At 45.6% G+C, this 16,386-nt stretch overlaps 1 protein-coding gene and 1 long non-coding RNA gene across 2 annotated transcripts in view; one reads left to right on the top strand and one right to left on the bottom strand.

Annotated features, from left to right (window-relative positions):
- HIC2 (HIC ZBTB transcriptional repressor 2) overlaps positions 1-16,061 on the top strand; it is a 152,425-nt gene extending 136,364 nt beyond the window's left edge. The window contains exon 5 of the transcript XR_014163854.1: positions 15,703-16,061. The gene's annotated coding sequence lies outside the window, so the exon portion shown is untranslated. The remainder of the gene's footprint in view (positions 1-15,702) is intronic.
- LOC309359640 lies at positions 1,640-7,200 on the bottom strand. The gene is made up of 2 exons (XR_014163884.1): positions 2,095-7,200; positions 1,640-1,739 (listed from the first exon to the last, which is right to left on the bottom strand). It is a non-coding gene; the product is annotated as an uncharacterized lncRNA (long non-coding RNA).
- Positions 16,062-16,386: the final 325 nt, after the last annotated feature.

Here is a 16,386-nt window from a genome sequence, read left to right as displayed (position 1 = left end):
ATTAAAAGGAAGGTCCTTGCTGACTGTGGAGCTCCATAATAAAGACCCGCTAGAGGTTAATGGATTGCAGTGCTCCTATGTAATAGACCAGACCCAGTTGTATTGCAGGTGTTAGATTATATGAGATCTGTACTGCACAGCCACCTTAGACGTTCACGTAGAGATATCCATGGTGGATTTGGTGCACATGCCTTGCCAAAGTCAGATAAAAACTAAACCAGCACCTGTGAATTCATACTTTGAAGGACGTAAGGCCTCGATTGCCGGGGTTGTCCCCCCACCCAGGAGCCAAAGGGCACAGGTGTTGATTTTTATTTTATTTTATTTTTGAACAGTGCAAACCAACAAGGCTCGGGTCTTCCCCGTCAGCTTCCTTCTCACATTATCCAGACCCCTTTCCCCATCCTTTCTACTCTTGAGATGCCTTTGGAACCAAGTCCTGAGCCAGTAATCTGGTATCTGAAGCCAAGAGTTGAGATTCACTCTGCTTTTTATTCCTACCTCACCCTCCAAAAAAAAAAGAAAAGAAAGCAGAATGCCTAACTCTTTCTCGCCACACACACCCTGCTTTTCCTGTTGCAGTTACAAAGCAACAGCGGTTCTCTCCATTCCATGCCGCAGTTTGTGCGAAGGTTTTCCTCTTCCCCGCCCAGCGCACTTTCCTTTCAACTGGCAGTGACCACGATTAAAAATTGCATTAGTGCGGCCAAGGCATCGCCCTGGTGGTCAAGACCCGTCCGAGGCGCGACAGACTTTTTTGCTGAGCCAAAGGAGCAAGTGAATTACGAGCGGCTCCTTAACCAAGTCCTTTGTAGCACCCATTCCCACTTTGTGACATTTTTTACCACTCCTTCCCCCCCCCTTTCCGACAGCCAAGATGTGCGCTTAAAAGTATTCTTTCTGGGAGGCAGGTGCTGCAGGGAATTGCATCTTTTGTCTGGTTGTATACATAGCAAGTTGCTCTTTGGTTATTAAATGTCCTCCTGTAGTTATCCAAAGAGGAGCTCAAGAGTTGTGGAGAGCAAACTATCCTATGATATCCCTCAAAAAAAATTATTTCATCCAGTAGTAGTTGGGGGTGGGCGAGGGTAGAGGTGTTAGGCTTGATTTGGGTTTCCTTTTGGTAATGGTTTGAAATTTTGGAATCTTGGAAGTTTCAGGACCCATTTGTTGTTGGGTGTGTGTCCCCTCCTCTTGTTCATTAATTATTGTTAAAAGAGCCTCCTTTTTATTTTATTTTTTATTTCTTCCCCTCAGCACTTAACATGACAAAAAGTCTGTGTACAGCGTGAGTATTGTACAAAAATGGGGAGGGGGAGTTTCTCCTTTTTCTTCCCCCCCCCTTCATCCCCCCTTTTTTTCGAAAGTAGTTGTATAGAGTTGTGTTCCATATAATACCGAATGATGACTTCTTTCCAAATTGTGACAATAATAATGAAAAAAGAAAACCGAATAATACTCAAAACTTCAGGGACTGTTCAGGGCTCATTTAGAGGGTCTGAACACTCAACTGCATTTGTACGACATAGTATTGTATCAAGCATTTTCTGTATTTTAATGAAAAAGCAAAACACTAGTTTCATATTTAAGATTTTAAGAGTTTGTTGGGTGGGGTGGGGAAGGAACTACATTTTTTTGGTTCTGTTTTTTGTTTTGTTTTTTTGGAGATACAGAACGAGCCTCCTGAGGATTTTCTTTCTTTCTTTTGAAGTGCAGGGGCCTGGCAGCTTGATGATATGCTTTAGTCAGTTTAGATCCAGAATGTTTTCGGAATAACAGGAGAGGAAAATAAAGAATAAAGTAGAAGAAGTTGTATTAAAAATAAAAGAAAAGATAGCTCATACCCAAATCCACAAAACTATTTTTTAAACCAAAGCACATTTTGAAATGAGTATGGAACCTCGCTTGGCTCAGAAAAAAAAATTAATATATTTATCTCATTGTTTACATAAACTTCTACAGTTACAGACCTCAACAGATCTAGGGGCCAGTCAAAATTAATTTTTGCTTTTTCCATTGGTTTAGCTGTCAAATGGCTTAACACAATTTTGTTTAATGGGGGGGCATTAAATTAAATATATACGTATTTCTCACCAACTCTGTTTAGGAAGTAATCTGCATTCCACCACATATTTCGGATGCATCAGGTGTCGGAGGGGGAAAGAGTCACATAGGCCTCACTAGCTGATACCCTGAAAACAGGAAAGAGATTTCCATTCAAAGCAATTCAGGGACAGACAGGATCACGTCGAGGAAGCAGGGAATTTCAGAGAGGCGGGCTTCCACCTGTTAAATCTGCATTGCATAGGAAGCAATGGCATCCATTGGTGGTTAATACATATGGTGCTGGATTTGAAGGGTTTTGTAAGAAAGGGAAAGAGGGAGATAAAGGATGTGGATGGATATGTCCTCCAGCAATCACATATCTGAGTGGGGATGGTGGGAGCAGCAGATGGTGGAGAAAACCAGGGAGACACTGCCTTTTGGATGAGGGCAAACAGACGCCTAACGTTAGCCGAGAAGCTGGGCTGCTGTTCTTTTTAGCCCCTGCTAATGGGAAATTGCCAAATATAATATTTATATATATGTATATCTTTATTCCAGCCGTGGGCTACTCTGAAGAGCCACAATGTTTTCAGAAGACACCAAAGAGCTTCTGACAAGTAGCTTTATCTTAGGGGATTAGCCTCAGAAAGGGCCTTAGCTGGTCCTGTACCGAAATGTCCACAGGTATTAAAAGACCAGCCTTGGGCAACCTTTGAGAGGTAGTCTTATCTGGTATGTGCCCTCCCTGGGTTCAGATGCATGGGTGCATATGCCAAAATTGCTTAGATTCCTACCACTTTCTGGTTTTTTTCTTCCTTCTTTTGACGATTTGGATTAATTCACTCCAATGAGGCTTGGGCAGGGATGGGGAGTTGACATGCAAGTCTCCAAATCAGCAAGTCTGCCTGACCCAGTTCGCAGTCTGGTGGGCACTGTAGAGGAAGCACACCACTTTTTAATCTCAGCGGGGTGTGTTAAATGCCATGGGCCTCTGGGCTACCCAATGTACAACATAGAAGAGAAGCCATTTCTTGTCCTGTTTACGGACCTTGTGTTTCCATTCCCTCTCTGGTGGTTTGGCCAGACTGTGACCTGGGTAGGCTAGATCCCAAGTTGTAGTGCTCACGATTGGAAGTGCTCTTTGTATATTCTTGTTTTTTCCAAAGGAGGAAAGAGAAAGGCAATGCAAGACATACAAAAGTATTTCCATGTTTTAAAAAGGGCATGCTTAGTTTTGCATCTTAGATAAGAATGAGAATGATCACTGAAGAACATTTATAATTATGAAGCTCCCACCTTCCAAAATTTTACACACTTCTCCACTTGGCATTTTTTGTTTAATTTAGTGCTGTTTTTCCACTTAACGCCAAAGCCACCTCATTATTATTATTTTTCGGAGAGAGGGAAGAAAAACCTACTTTGGGGTGAGAAGAGGCAGGAGAAGCCTGATGGAAAACAAACAAATTAATTTTGCCTGGTCTTGAATATCTAACAAAGATGGTGCAAACACTATTTGACAGTGTTGTTTTTTGTATCAATATGTATGTGCAGTAATGAATGTATTTATTTCTCAAAATTCTGTATGCACAGTTTTGCAAGGAAAAAAAGAAACTCAGAGCATTTGCAAAAGATGAAAAGATGTGTCCGCAGGGTCTTTGCTACAGGATTTCAAAGAGTAAAAATAAAATAAAAAATGTATTAAAAAGTTTTAAAACTTAAAAAAACAAAAAAGAATCTCAGAGACTCTCAGCATAGCCATAAACCATAGCCTGTGAAGACAATACAAAGACTGGACTTTTGTAGCTTTTTTGCATAGAAGACGGATTTGTTTTGCTGTATTTAAATGTTTCCAGTTACAATGTCATTCTTATACGATTTCCTGTCCTCTTTTTTTTCTCTCTCATGTTTGTGTGTGTGCGTGTGCGCATGTGTGCGTGTGCAGATGTATACACGTGCGTGTGTGTGTGAGCAAGGATGTCAAGCACTGATTTTGAACAGTGCAGGTCAAAGTCTGGGTTAGCAGTATTTTTATTTTTTACCATGTCACTTCTGTTCTAAAACGCAGGAACGTCAGGCCTGAAAAGGAAACACCTGGGGCATTTGGTGATAGCTGACAAAACCTATGATCTGAAGTGGAGCAGTGGTGTGGGACATGGTCAGGGTTTGATTATCATGGCAAGAAAGAAAAAGAGATAGGTGCAGGCAGTGTGAGCCATGTTCCATGCTGGTGCTTGGATAGGAAAATGTCCCAGCCCATTCCAATGTCTTTCCCTTTTCCTCAGTGTTTACAGTGCAAGCAATAATGGTCAAATATTTTGGCATAGAGATGAGGTTAGCAAAAGGGTGGGGGGAATAGGTTAACAAAGGGGGAAAATTGATTATGCACCATGCTTGTGGATGGTTTTGACGTGATGCGGCCGCAGTGTTCCCATACTACCACATGCTCAAACATTTCTTGTTAACTGGGACCGTTCCCATCATTTCATAGCACCTGCCCAACCTTTCGCCAAAAGGGACCACAGCTATTGCATTAAAGCTCAGGCACTGGGGAGTCTCCTGCCACGTCCCAACAAATTCCAGTTGCAACCAGTCTTTTCCTGCTTGCATCATGCCTTCAAGACGAGAGTTGTCATTCCTTCCGCAGGGCAAAAGCATTAGGCAGCGCAAGGATGCTGAGCCTGAGAAATGATCACAAACCGCCTCTGAGAGCCCTGCCGTTCTAAGTAGGACAAGTAGGGTCTCAGTGAAATGGGGAAGTGGCAGTTTAAGGGCCAAGATGGACCTTTTCAGTCAAGTGCTGCTAGGTCTAAAGACCTATGAAGACATCAGAGACGCAGTGCACAGATAACATGGCATGTGTCCAAAGTAGCGCCAGAACAAGGGCATTGGATACCGCCCATTACTGGGATGCCCCTTAATTAAAAGGGCAGGGAAGGCACATCTGGAGGGCCAACTTGGATCATACAAGTGCGCTGTGTTTCATCCCGATGGGTGCCCAGCATTAGAAATGTACAAGGACTGTCTAGTCTTTGCCTGCCTGCTTTTTTCCTACTCCAAATTCCCCTCCGTCCTGTGCAGTGTTCCAGATGTGTACCTGCTGAGGAAGAAACAGCTGGTGGGGTGAAGCATTAAGCACCCCCTCTTTCTTCCGAGGGCCTGTCCACCCACGTGGCTGTTGAGATAATGTTACGTGCCAGCTACCACCGCCATGTAAAACTCCTTTTGAACCTGGAGTCTTAAAAAGCAAACCTTTTTGCGGGATCTTAAGGCAGTAAGATTGCAAACCCCCCCCCCCCAAGAAATCGGGCTCTCGGCATTTCACTGCCTTGGGTGCTGTTTTCCACCCTTACAGGCATACGTTGCACAGGCATCTAGGAAATAAAACCCTATCAACTAGATATATTCAATACGCAGTGACATTAAAATGAAGGCCACAAAAACCTTACAGCCACTGACTCATTGAACAAGCTGCTTTTCCAACCTGCGGCCTTCCAGGTTTTTCGGACTACCAACTCCCATCTGCAGGCCCAAGCACTTGGGAGGGCACCTAGATGGGGAAGGCTGCCTAACTACTACTAGCTAAACCTCTCGCTCGATGCAACGCTGAGTTTTTGTCCCAGTCCTTCAGTCCCTCCTGCTGGCCTTCACTCCCATGTACTTGTAAGCGTTCAGTTCGGGTGAGTGGGTGGGGGCTGGCTTCTCACGCACAACTCCTGAAATGCTTTCCAAACGGATTATTTTCCTTTCAATGGGAGACGCTCCTAGGATCCGGAGTGAGATTTCCGTGCTGTGCCGGACTTCCTTTCCGAGCTTCATGTGTTAATGGGGAATGGTTTCCCCGTTTTTCTACCTCACTCATACCTCCAGTGGATGTTGCAATACTTTTCTTTTCTTTTCTCTTAACTGTCTTTTAGAAATCTCGGAAAGGATTTGGAAGATGGGAACTTCTTTTTTTTAAAGTGTCCCACTCATTCTCTCTGCCCCGCCCCATACTCTCTCTGCTACCTGTGTTGAACATGTGGTTTGGGTGCACTGACTGCCATGTCTTATATCACAAACAGGATAATGTAAGGTGCTTAGGTTAGCGCAAGGCATGAACGAGACAGTTCATAGGTTTTGCTCTTACCAGCAAACGGGAATATATGTCTTGCATTCTGGATGTACACACAACTTTTTATCAGTTGCAAGATAATGGTCGTAAATTAATAAACCAAGTTTTGGATTATTCAGATTTTTCCCTTCCCTTGGGGAGGGGGAGAGGAAGAGCCAAGCTTTAGTGGGTTGTTTTTTAATTATTATTATTTAAAGTTCAGCTGGGAAAAGCAGTGGTGCGTCCCCCTCCCCTGCCTTGTTTAAGCCTTAACTCTCTGCCAGACCAAAAAACCCAGATGTTTCCCTCAGCACGGCTGATGTTCCTCTTGCAATGTTCTGTTGATTTCCTTCAAGAGCTTGAATTCAGGTCAGAGTTGCAGGGTGCTGTGGCTCCAACTCAAGTGTCATATTGGGGAAAATAAAAATAAAAAAAACAGAAATTATAATATGATCTCAGCATTCAGAAATTTGCAGTCTTAATGTACAGTGATGAGAAACTGTTATTTTATGAACTTTTCATTAAAAGGTTGATTGAAAATTATAATCTCATTCCTCTTTTAGTCTCGGCATGTTTGCATTTATATTGTTGTTATTTATTTTGTTATTAGTTCTGTTAATTCCAGCATGAAGTCACCGGGTGGGTCTCAACAATGTAAAATGCAACATTAAAAAACATTTTAAAGCCAAATGCAGTCACAAGAATCGGGGGTTTTCTAAATTTTGTGCGTTTGTGTGTGTCACAGACTTGGGTGAAGTGTTTGCTCAGCAAACGGCAAAAACAAGAAGGGTGCAAGATGTACTTTTGTGAGAAGGGAATTCCACAACTTACGGCTGCCACAGAGAATGCCATCAACCTGGACCACCCCGAACTTCTCAGAGTGGAGAAACTACCAAGAGGCCCCCACCTCCTAATCTTACACCTGAGAAGGGTCTGTAGGGAAGGAGATGATCTTGTGTGAAAGAACACACACTTTGTACAGATCAAGTATTGTGTACGCAGACTCTGCACTCGTTGAATGTTACGTGAAAGTAGCCCCAAGTGTACGACACATTTGTGTACAGTGGTACCTTGGGTTACATACGCTTCAGGTTACAGACTCCACCAACCCAGAAATAGTGCTTCAGGTTAAGAACTTTGCTTCAGGATAAGAACAGAAATCCTGCTCCAGCGGCAGGAGGCCCCTTTAGCTAAAGTGGTGCTTCAGGTTAAGAACAGTTTCAGGTTAAGAATGGACCTCCGGAATGAATTAAGTATTTAACCCGAGGTACCACTGTACACAGGTACGCGGATTGTAGGCTCACTGAATGCTAACATGTGAACACTTATAAAAGTGTTTAGACTTTTCCTTCCGATGAAAAAGCTGGTGGGAAGCCACATTCTGGAATGTATTTCAAATCCAGATACCCCCCCCAAATGCAGAGATGAGATACCACAATTCAATGGAAGGCTAAAGTGATTCAAAGCTTTTTGGGGGGGAGGGGGGAAGGTAGCTAAGAGGGAACATAGTAGATTATGTAATATGTTGATCATCCTGTCTGGACAAAGTAAAGATCCCAAACTTAATTGGAACAATTCAGGGACTCTGCTACATTAGTCAAAAAACAACAAATTGAATGTGTTATAAACATGCAACACTAGGTGGCGCCAGAGAGCAGAATATTTTTGTATGTGATTTTCCATAGGGGTTCCCCCCCAATCTTTTGTTACAACGATCCAATTTCTGACTTAGTGTTTTTTCCAATGTGTGTAGTTCCACCCCAGGTTGTATACTGAGCAGGTCAAGGCAGCTCTGGATTCCTTTTCACTAAAGTGACCTGGAGACATTAAATGTGACGTCCATTATGGGGGAAGATGGAGGCAAAGAGTCTTTCCTGCATTGTCTTCCCACCACTGTTGGACCCTAGGTCTGTGCAACATCCCTGATTTAGGGCCTAAATCAGGTCAAGTCAGGCCCATGGTGATCCAACCCCAGTCTGGATCATCGAAGAACTGGAGATGGGGACACACTTTATATACCCCTTTTCCCCATTTCCCCTAGTACTGTATTTAAAAGACATCGCCAGCTGCCTCAAGAACTTCAGTTTGTAGGTGGGGTAGAAACACTCCAAATCAATAAATTGTTCCCGAAGCTTTGCTTACCACTGCTCATACTCTCCAACATTTCTCTGATTAAAATAGGGATGTCCTAACCGTACCCTAAAAGGGAAGCGGATGGCGCTGTGGGTTAAACCACAGAGCCTAGGACTTACCGATCAGAATCCCCGCGATGGGGTGAGCTCCCGTTGCTCGGTCCCTGCTCCTGCCAACCTAGCAGCTCGAAAGCACGTTAAAGTGCAAGTAGATAAATAGGTACCGCTCTGGCGGGAAGGTAAACGGCGTTTCCATGCGCTGCTCTGGTTTGCCAGAAGCGGCTTAGTCATGCTGGCCACATGACCTGGAAGCTGTACGCCGGCTCCCTCGGCCAATAAAGCGAGATGATCGCCGCAACCTGAGAGTCAGCCACAACTGGACCTAATGGTCAGGGGTACCTTTACCTTTACCTTTAACCATGCCTCCCACATTTGCTCATGAAAACAGGAACGTCCTAAGGAAAAGCACAACATTCTAGGATCAAATCAGAAACCGGGACAGCTTCTTTAAATCTGAGACTATCCCTGGAAAATAGGGACACTTGGATGATCCCACTTAATGGTCTTACAGTGGCGGGGAGGACTCTTCCTTTAAAATGTGGCAGGTCAGCCTTGGAGCTTGTCAGAGCCCTCCTGCCCATTCTGCTGTGGGTTTCTGTGTCTACTGAGCATCTAACTACACCTTGCTTCACTGTTTCCAGGGATAATGCCCCCCCCCCAACCAACCAACTATCTCCACTGGGTTTGCTGCTTTCCAAACCAGAGCAGCTCCCGTCATATATTCCCCACTTACATTCCCTAAAAGGGCATAAGATCCAAGCCTAATATTTAGAGATGGTTTCCTGTGTTGTAATGCTGGTTAGATGCATTCCCCCCCCCTCCCCGCTTCACTTCCAGCCCAGCTGTGTGTAACAATCCTTGACATGCTGCCATGCATCCCCCTGCCTCTTTAAATTCATCCGCTTCCCTTCCTCCCCCCTCCCCCATCTGCTCCCTCCAAAGCATCTGCAAGGCTGACTATATTTTAAAGTGACCGACTGCAGGAGCTTTGAATTTAGTCCGTTTCGCCGTCGCCGCTGCCCACCCCCCTTCCTGGCAGGTTGCAAAGTCAGCAGCCCTGGTTTAGAAAATCAACTTTATATGTCCTTGGAGATGTGCTTCACCCAACAAGGTTAAAGAGAAGGACAGTGAGGAATGGGGCAGAGAGGGGAGAGGGATGAAAAGCTGTTGGGGAAGGGAGAAGGAAGGTGTTTGGCTGAGGACAGGCACCCTGGTTCCCCCTCCGTAGGTGTCTCTGCATGTATTCGTTTGTTTTGTTTTGTTTTGATTTATAATAATAGTCATATACCACTATAGTGGTACCTCGGGTTACATACGCTTCAGGTTACAGACTCCGCTAACCCAGAAATAGTACCTCGGGTTAAGAACTTTGCTTCAGGATGAGAACAGAAATCGTGCGGCGGCGGGAGGCCCCATTAGCTAAAGTGGTGCTTCAGGTTAAGAACAGTTTCAGGTTAAGAATGGACCTCTGGAACGAATTAAGTACATAACCAGAGGTACCACTGTATTCATAAAAGATACCAGAGTGGTTTATGGCCTGAAATGGCAATGCTTCCAAAGTACCAGTTGCTGGAATCCACAGGGGAAAGAAGATTCCTCTTTTGTTCAGCTCCCTGAAGCTAAGCATATTCCCACAGGCGTCTGGTTGGGCACTGTGAGAACAGGATGCTGGACAAAATGGGCCACTGGCCTTATGTTCTTATACAACTACTATACACAAAGCCACACAATGAAAACAGAAATCCGCTAACACATACACCCCCGGTCTAAAATTACCTGACTGTTTCACTGGGATACCTAGGGTGCTGTATTGATTGAATCCTGCTATGAGTAGACCCATGGAAATCTATGCACTTCATCTACTCGGGATTTTTCTATCTATTCACTTCATCTACTCAGGTTTCTTTCAATGGGACTGCTCTGATTATGAATGGCAATGGAGGTCACCCATGGCTTGCCCCTCCCCCCCGCCTTTCTAGACCTCGGAGCGTCCTTGCAGGCAAGGCACTCTTCTCACACAAATGATAACCATCAAAAAAATAAGAAGGCTGCAAACCTTCCACTGTGTGCTGCTAGCCTTGATGGCTGTGCTCTGCATCCATGGTCAGAGGCCACAATGCTCCTGAATGCCAGTTGCTGGAAACCCCAACAGGGGGCAGTGGCATAGCATGGGTTGACAGTGACCGGGGCAAGGCGGGTATTGCACCCCCTGACCTGTGAACTGTGTTCTGCGCTTGCCCCATGGAAGGAGCTAATAGGAGCGGCCAGGGGCCGCCTCTCCACCCCCCGAGAAACTGCCTCACAGGCAGGGCTGCTCTGCCTAATAGACCTCACAGCCGCTGCTCTCACAAACTGCGGTGCGCTCACACGACCACCCTTTCTCCTTCCTGTGCATTTACCTGCATCTTTTGCCTTCACTTTGGCATTGCTTCAATGGGGGCTGTATCCAGTGGGGATGAGAGGGAGGGAAACGGATGGAGTACGCATGCGCATTCAACTGCCTAATGGCGTCCACGTCACCCAAGCGATCGCAGCTGCAGAGATATGAAAAGAAGAGTCGTTCCATTTGTCACTTCCTGGTTCGCATGGAAAAGCCGTTTTCGACAGAGTCCGGCAATGGAATCGCACAGCTGTACTGAGGCAGCACCAGGTGTAGAAATTGTGTGCCCCTAAGAATTTTGTGTCCAGGGCATGTGTCCCATGCTATGCCACTGCGAGGGGAGAGTGCTCTGATGCTCAGATCCTGCTTGCATGCTTCCCACAGACATCTGGTTGGCCGCTGTGAGAACAGGATGCTAGACTAGATGGGCAGCAGGCTCTTCTTATGTTCTTGAAAATTGAATTCTTATGAAAATCAGAAATAAATATGCTGAAGATCAATAGGAGTGGGTAGGTTCCCTAAGATGCACCGGGTCCTTTATTACTTGGGGAGGTTTTACTCTGACCTAGTCAAGGGAACAAATCCTTACTACAGGCGCCTCCAGACCTACTATTTATTGGTTAGATTGCACCTGGTCCCTATTGAACACTCATTCGAAATTGTTTGTGGGGAGGTTATATGAGAATGAACATTCTGCTTGGTTTACTTGTGGGGTGTTTATATGCCTTCGCGATAATCACTCACACATTCTGCAATTTTCAGTGCATTTCCCCCCATCCCTTTCCTATCTGCAGACCTAGACTTCTCAGCATGTGTGTGGATCACTCTTGCAAAATACAGACAGTCTGGAGGCTTCTTCAAAAGCTCTCTGCACCCTGGTACGTGGTTCCAGCCTCAAAGGCCACGTAACACGGCAATTCCCGCCCCCCTTTTCTAGACGTTAGAATGGCGCTGTCGTTTGCAGAACCTTCTTCTCCTTACGCCTCTGTTCCTGGTTTTTCTTTTTTTCATTGTCTTTTACTGCGTAAGCATTTCACAAAGGGCTAAAGCGCGCCAGTCACTTGGCATTGGAATGTCAGCTGTTTTAAAGAGAGCCTATTTACTACCCTTGCCATTTCATCCCAGACCTTTTTTCTCTCTTCCCCAGCCCCGTTTTTCCTGTGATCTATAGCACACCGGGGCTTGCTTTCTTCCTAGACCTGTTTAGTTTCAATGTGTCTAGCCTGTGTGCGTATGAAGTGTGGCATTCTTGCCCTCCATCCTTTGATGGACCCCCTCCCCTCCACCAGCCCATATCAGATAAATCTCTCTTCCCCCAAGGCTCCTGGGCTTGGCCTTGCTGGTATTTTTCCTTTCCTGTTGAGCAACGTCCAGTGACTTCTCCTCCTCCTCCTCCTCACAGTCACATCTTTTTACAATCCACATTTTACAATCCTCTTTGGTATATGCTTCTGCGTCCCACTTGCCCGCCCGCCAGTTCCCGGCATCGGCATGAGGTCACGGTTGGCTCGCGGGTGTCACACGATGTCTTCAAAGATGCTTTTTGGAACGGGTTCCTCTTTGGGGATTAAGGCCGCAGATGGAGCCTTATCGACATTCCACTGTTCGAATCGGCAGGAGGGGGACAGGAAGAGCAATAGGCCCCTGTGATGGGTCTTGGGCGTGGCAGAGAACATCCAAAGGGAGATAATATGGAATTTGGCTGAGCTGGTGGTTTAAATGAGTGTCAGAATGGAGCCAAGAGTTGTGCCAGTGGGACAGAGGCAAGAAATGCGTCAGAGCCCGGAAGGGTGCTGTTTTCCGGTGATGTCCCATCCCAAACAGAAAGCCTTTTCTCGCGCTTCCTGTCTAGAAGTGTTTCAGGGATCTGCCAAAGAGAACTCTGCCAACCCAGAGCCCAATAATACCCCAAGCTACAATTCTGCAACTCCTCGTGTGGGTGCAAGCTTCCTTACAGAGTCAGGTGATGGGGCCATCTGCCTCAGAATTGTCTACACAGATCAGCAGCAGCTCCTCAGGTTTTCAAGCCTGGGCAATACAGTCGTACCTTGGAAGTCGATCAGAATCCGTTCCAGAAATCCGTTCAACTTCCAGAACGTTTGACTTCCAAAATGCGGCTTCTGATTGGCTGCAGGAAGTCCCCATCATGGTAAAGGTTTCATAATATTCAACATTATTATTATACCGCCTTATACCTGGAGGTCTTGGGGTGTTTCACAGAACAAGATCAACATAAAACACTACAATATAGATAATCAAAATAAAAGCAACAATCCAATAACACCCCACACACACACACACACACAAAAAGGAGGCACATTTTAAAGGGCATAGGATGTAAATCAGGTCAACCAAAGGCCTGGTTAAAAAGGAACATTTTTGCTTGGCACCTAAAGGTGTATAATGAAGCTGCCAGGCAAACTTCCCTGGGGAGAGCATTCCACAGACAGGGAGCCACTGCAGAGAAGGCCCTGTTTTCATGTTGCGACACCCCCCCGACCTTTCAAGGAGGAGGCACATGAAGAAGGGGCTCAGAAGATGATCTCAGGGTCCGGGTAGGTTCATATGGTCCTGAGTGGTTTAAGGCTTTATAGAGGAAAACCAGCACTTTGAACATGGCAATATATCACGAATCATGATGTATGCATGTGTAAAAAATTTGTGATATGGGGGAAACCATGAAGCCAGTTACCTCTCCTCTCATTATTCCTTCTGCCTCTGTACTATAAAATAACATCTGTAACAAAATGTTATAGGTAAGTAAAATCGTATCAGTTTTAGACCCCTAAGTAGCAGGTTCCGGGGCATTACCCCATTCACTTCTACATAGTTACACCCTTATTTCAGACATCGTGATACATTGATATATCATGATGTTTAGTTGTGGGTATATCCCAGTGTTGAAGGCCATACATCGCTCCGCTCTAACAGACATCATGATAGATAATTTAAAACACAGCAAGGAGGTTGCATTCCCTCACCGCATCTCGAGTTGGCCATGGGAGAGGGTTAGGTCGGTGAGCAGCGGAAGAGGCTTTCAGGTCAGAGAGCGCTTTTCCAGGTATGCACACATTTCTTGCCCCCATCACCATCGCCTCTTGTTTTGGAAATTAGGAACCGTTTCCCGAGACGTTTGTGGTCACCGGAGGCTCTGTGCCGAATCCAATTGTTTTGTTTGACTGGCAGTGGCTGGTGGCCAGAGGCAGCTGCTCCCCTTCTCCACCCCCGCAGCCAGAGGCCAACACGGAGGAATTGCACAACACAAACTTGATCTGTATTTTCCACTGTTTTTTGCCTGGCAAAACAGTCTTCCTCCTCCCCCTCCCCTTTCCCCCTTTTCTCCTCCGTACAGCTGTTTTCCATCTATGTTCAGGAAACATACATCTTTTTTCTTTCCTTTTTTAAAAATAAAACCCCTCTCTCCCTCTGTTTTGTGCCTCTTGGGTCCCGCTTTATGAGAAAAATCTCATCCAGGATGTTGGGGGGTGGGGAGATTGGCGGGGTGCAGCGGGGCCAGTCTATGCCACAAGGAAGTAGCTGCGAAATAACTTTAGGTTCCTGGAGGCGATGATGCCAAGGGGCTGCCTCTGCGGATAGAGGCAGGTGAGCCAGAGGTCACAAAAGCTCTGGTGCAGAGCAGCGGTCTGTTAGGATGCTGGAAGGCCGATGGCATGCAGGCGTCCACCTTCTCCCTGCTGTTTCCCCTCCAAGCTATCTTTCGACAGCATCCCATCTCGAGTCGAGCAAATGGTGTGCGTTTTCTCTCTCCTTCCCCTCTTCCCCCAAACTTTCCCAAGCTGTAAAACTCTGTGGGAAGGACAAGAACTCAAGGCAAGACGTAAGCACTTGCGCTATCTGCAAAGGCCTTGCCCATCTGGACTTCTTCCTCCAGAGAGGTTGTCAAGCTGGGTCTAGGCTGTGTAGGGTGTGTATGTGTGAGAGAGTCTGTCAATGGAAGGTCAGAAGATTCAGGAGAGATTTTTTTAAAGGACTTATTCACACAGAGCTGTAATAAACAAAATCTGCCCTTATTCCCTTATGGGGGACACAAGAGCCCTTATAGATGCCGTTGTAGGTTCTCCATCGGTAGGAGAAAATAGCAGAGGCCAACCAGAGAATATTGAGAAGCAAAGCATCTAGTAAGCCTGATCTTTATTGAACTGTTGCAACAGGGTGCCTCCTTCACATGCAGGAAAAGGAGGAGGACCCAGAACCAAGGTATGCCTGCCCTTGTTGTTGTTGTTTAGTCGTGTCCGACTCTTCGTGACCCCATGGACCAGAGCACACCAGGCACGTCTGTCTTCCACTGCCTCCCGCAGTTTAGTCAAGCTCATGCTGGTAGCTTCGAGAACAGTATCCAGCCATCTCGTCCTCTGTCGTCTCCTTCTCCTTGTGCCCTCCATCTTTCCCAACATCAGGGTCTTTTCCAGGGAGTCTTCTCTTATGAGGTGGCCAAAGTATTGGAGTCTCAGCTTCACGATCTTCCTTCCAGTGAGCACTCAGGGCTGATTTCCTTCAGAATGGAGAGGTTTGATCTTCTTGTAGTCCATGGGACTCTCAAGAGTCTCCTGCAGCACCAGAATTCAAAAGCATCAATTCTTCGGTGATCAGCCTTCTTTATGCTTTGCCTGCCCTTACATAGACATTTTAAATTGCCTTCCCTGGAGCTCAAGACCACCCCCCACAAACATCATACCTACATCACAGAAAAGGTGGTCTACAACAGAAATTTGAATGCTGTTGTTTTTCCTATCGGTCAGGTTATCTGATAATGCCTTATCTGATTGCCTGTCCTGGTAGTCTGGCCATTCCTTTGAGATGGTGATTTCCCAACTCCTGAGACAATGGGAAGGTTCCCTCACCCCCTCCCTCCTTGCAGAGAAAACATTTGGTCAGTTTGGGATTCAAAATGGTTTCAGGGCGGTCTTCCTGTGCTGCTCCAGACATGTGGTCCACATATCTATGTACGTGCTTGGTTGGTACATTTATTTCAGAGCATAGTTAAACCACGGAACTGACTCCCACAGGAGGCAGAGATGGCCATGACAAATTCATGGAGGAGATGTCTGTCAAAGGCTACTAACCATGATGCACAGCTGGACGCAGCAATGCTTCTGGATCCCAGTTGCTGAAAACCACACAAATCTGGGGTTAAATCCTGCTTGCTGGTTTCCCACAGTCATCTGCCTGGCCCCTGCAAGAATAAGATCCTGAATGAGACGGGCCATTGGCCTGCTCCACAATACTTTTCTGAATTCAATTTCTCAATTTTCTAATATTAACTTGAGTTCTCCAATCAATTATATTCTTAAAATACTCAAGAACGTTTGCCAGTATTTTAGTGTGGCTTTTTTTCAAATAAACACATTTTTTTGCATGTGGTTTTGACTGATCCGCACACTTTTGCAAGTGAATTTCAATACCTATTTCTCCCTTCCCATATCCCCTATTCCCTATCTTGGTACTCTGCCCACATGCAGACTTCATAGTTTCATGATCAGACATTGCACCCCTACACCTCCCAGCCCACTGCAATCCAGCTTGCTTTGTATACCATGTTCTGTTATAGATTTATTTATTTATTTTTATAAATATTTATTAGAGTTTTTAGAAAAAAGAATACAATGGTAATAAACATTATTGCTTTGTTTTAACAAAATTTCATAATATCCTTGAAC

The sequence above is a fragment of the Podarcis melisellensis genome (genome assembly GCF_964234715.1).
Source record: "Podarcis melisellensis genome assembly, chromosome: 16".
Taxonomy (NCBI): Eukaryota; Metazoa; Chordata; class Lepidosauria; order Squamata; family Lacertidae; genus Podarcis; species Podarcis melisellensis.
The sequence above is the reverse complement of the archived record's forward strand: the minus strand, read 5'-3'. Positions and strand labels throughout refer to the sequence as shown.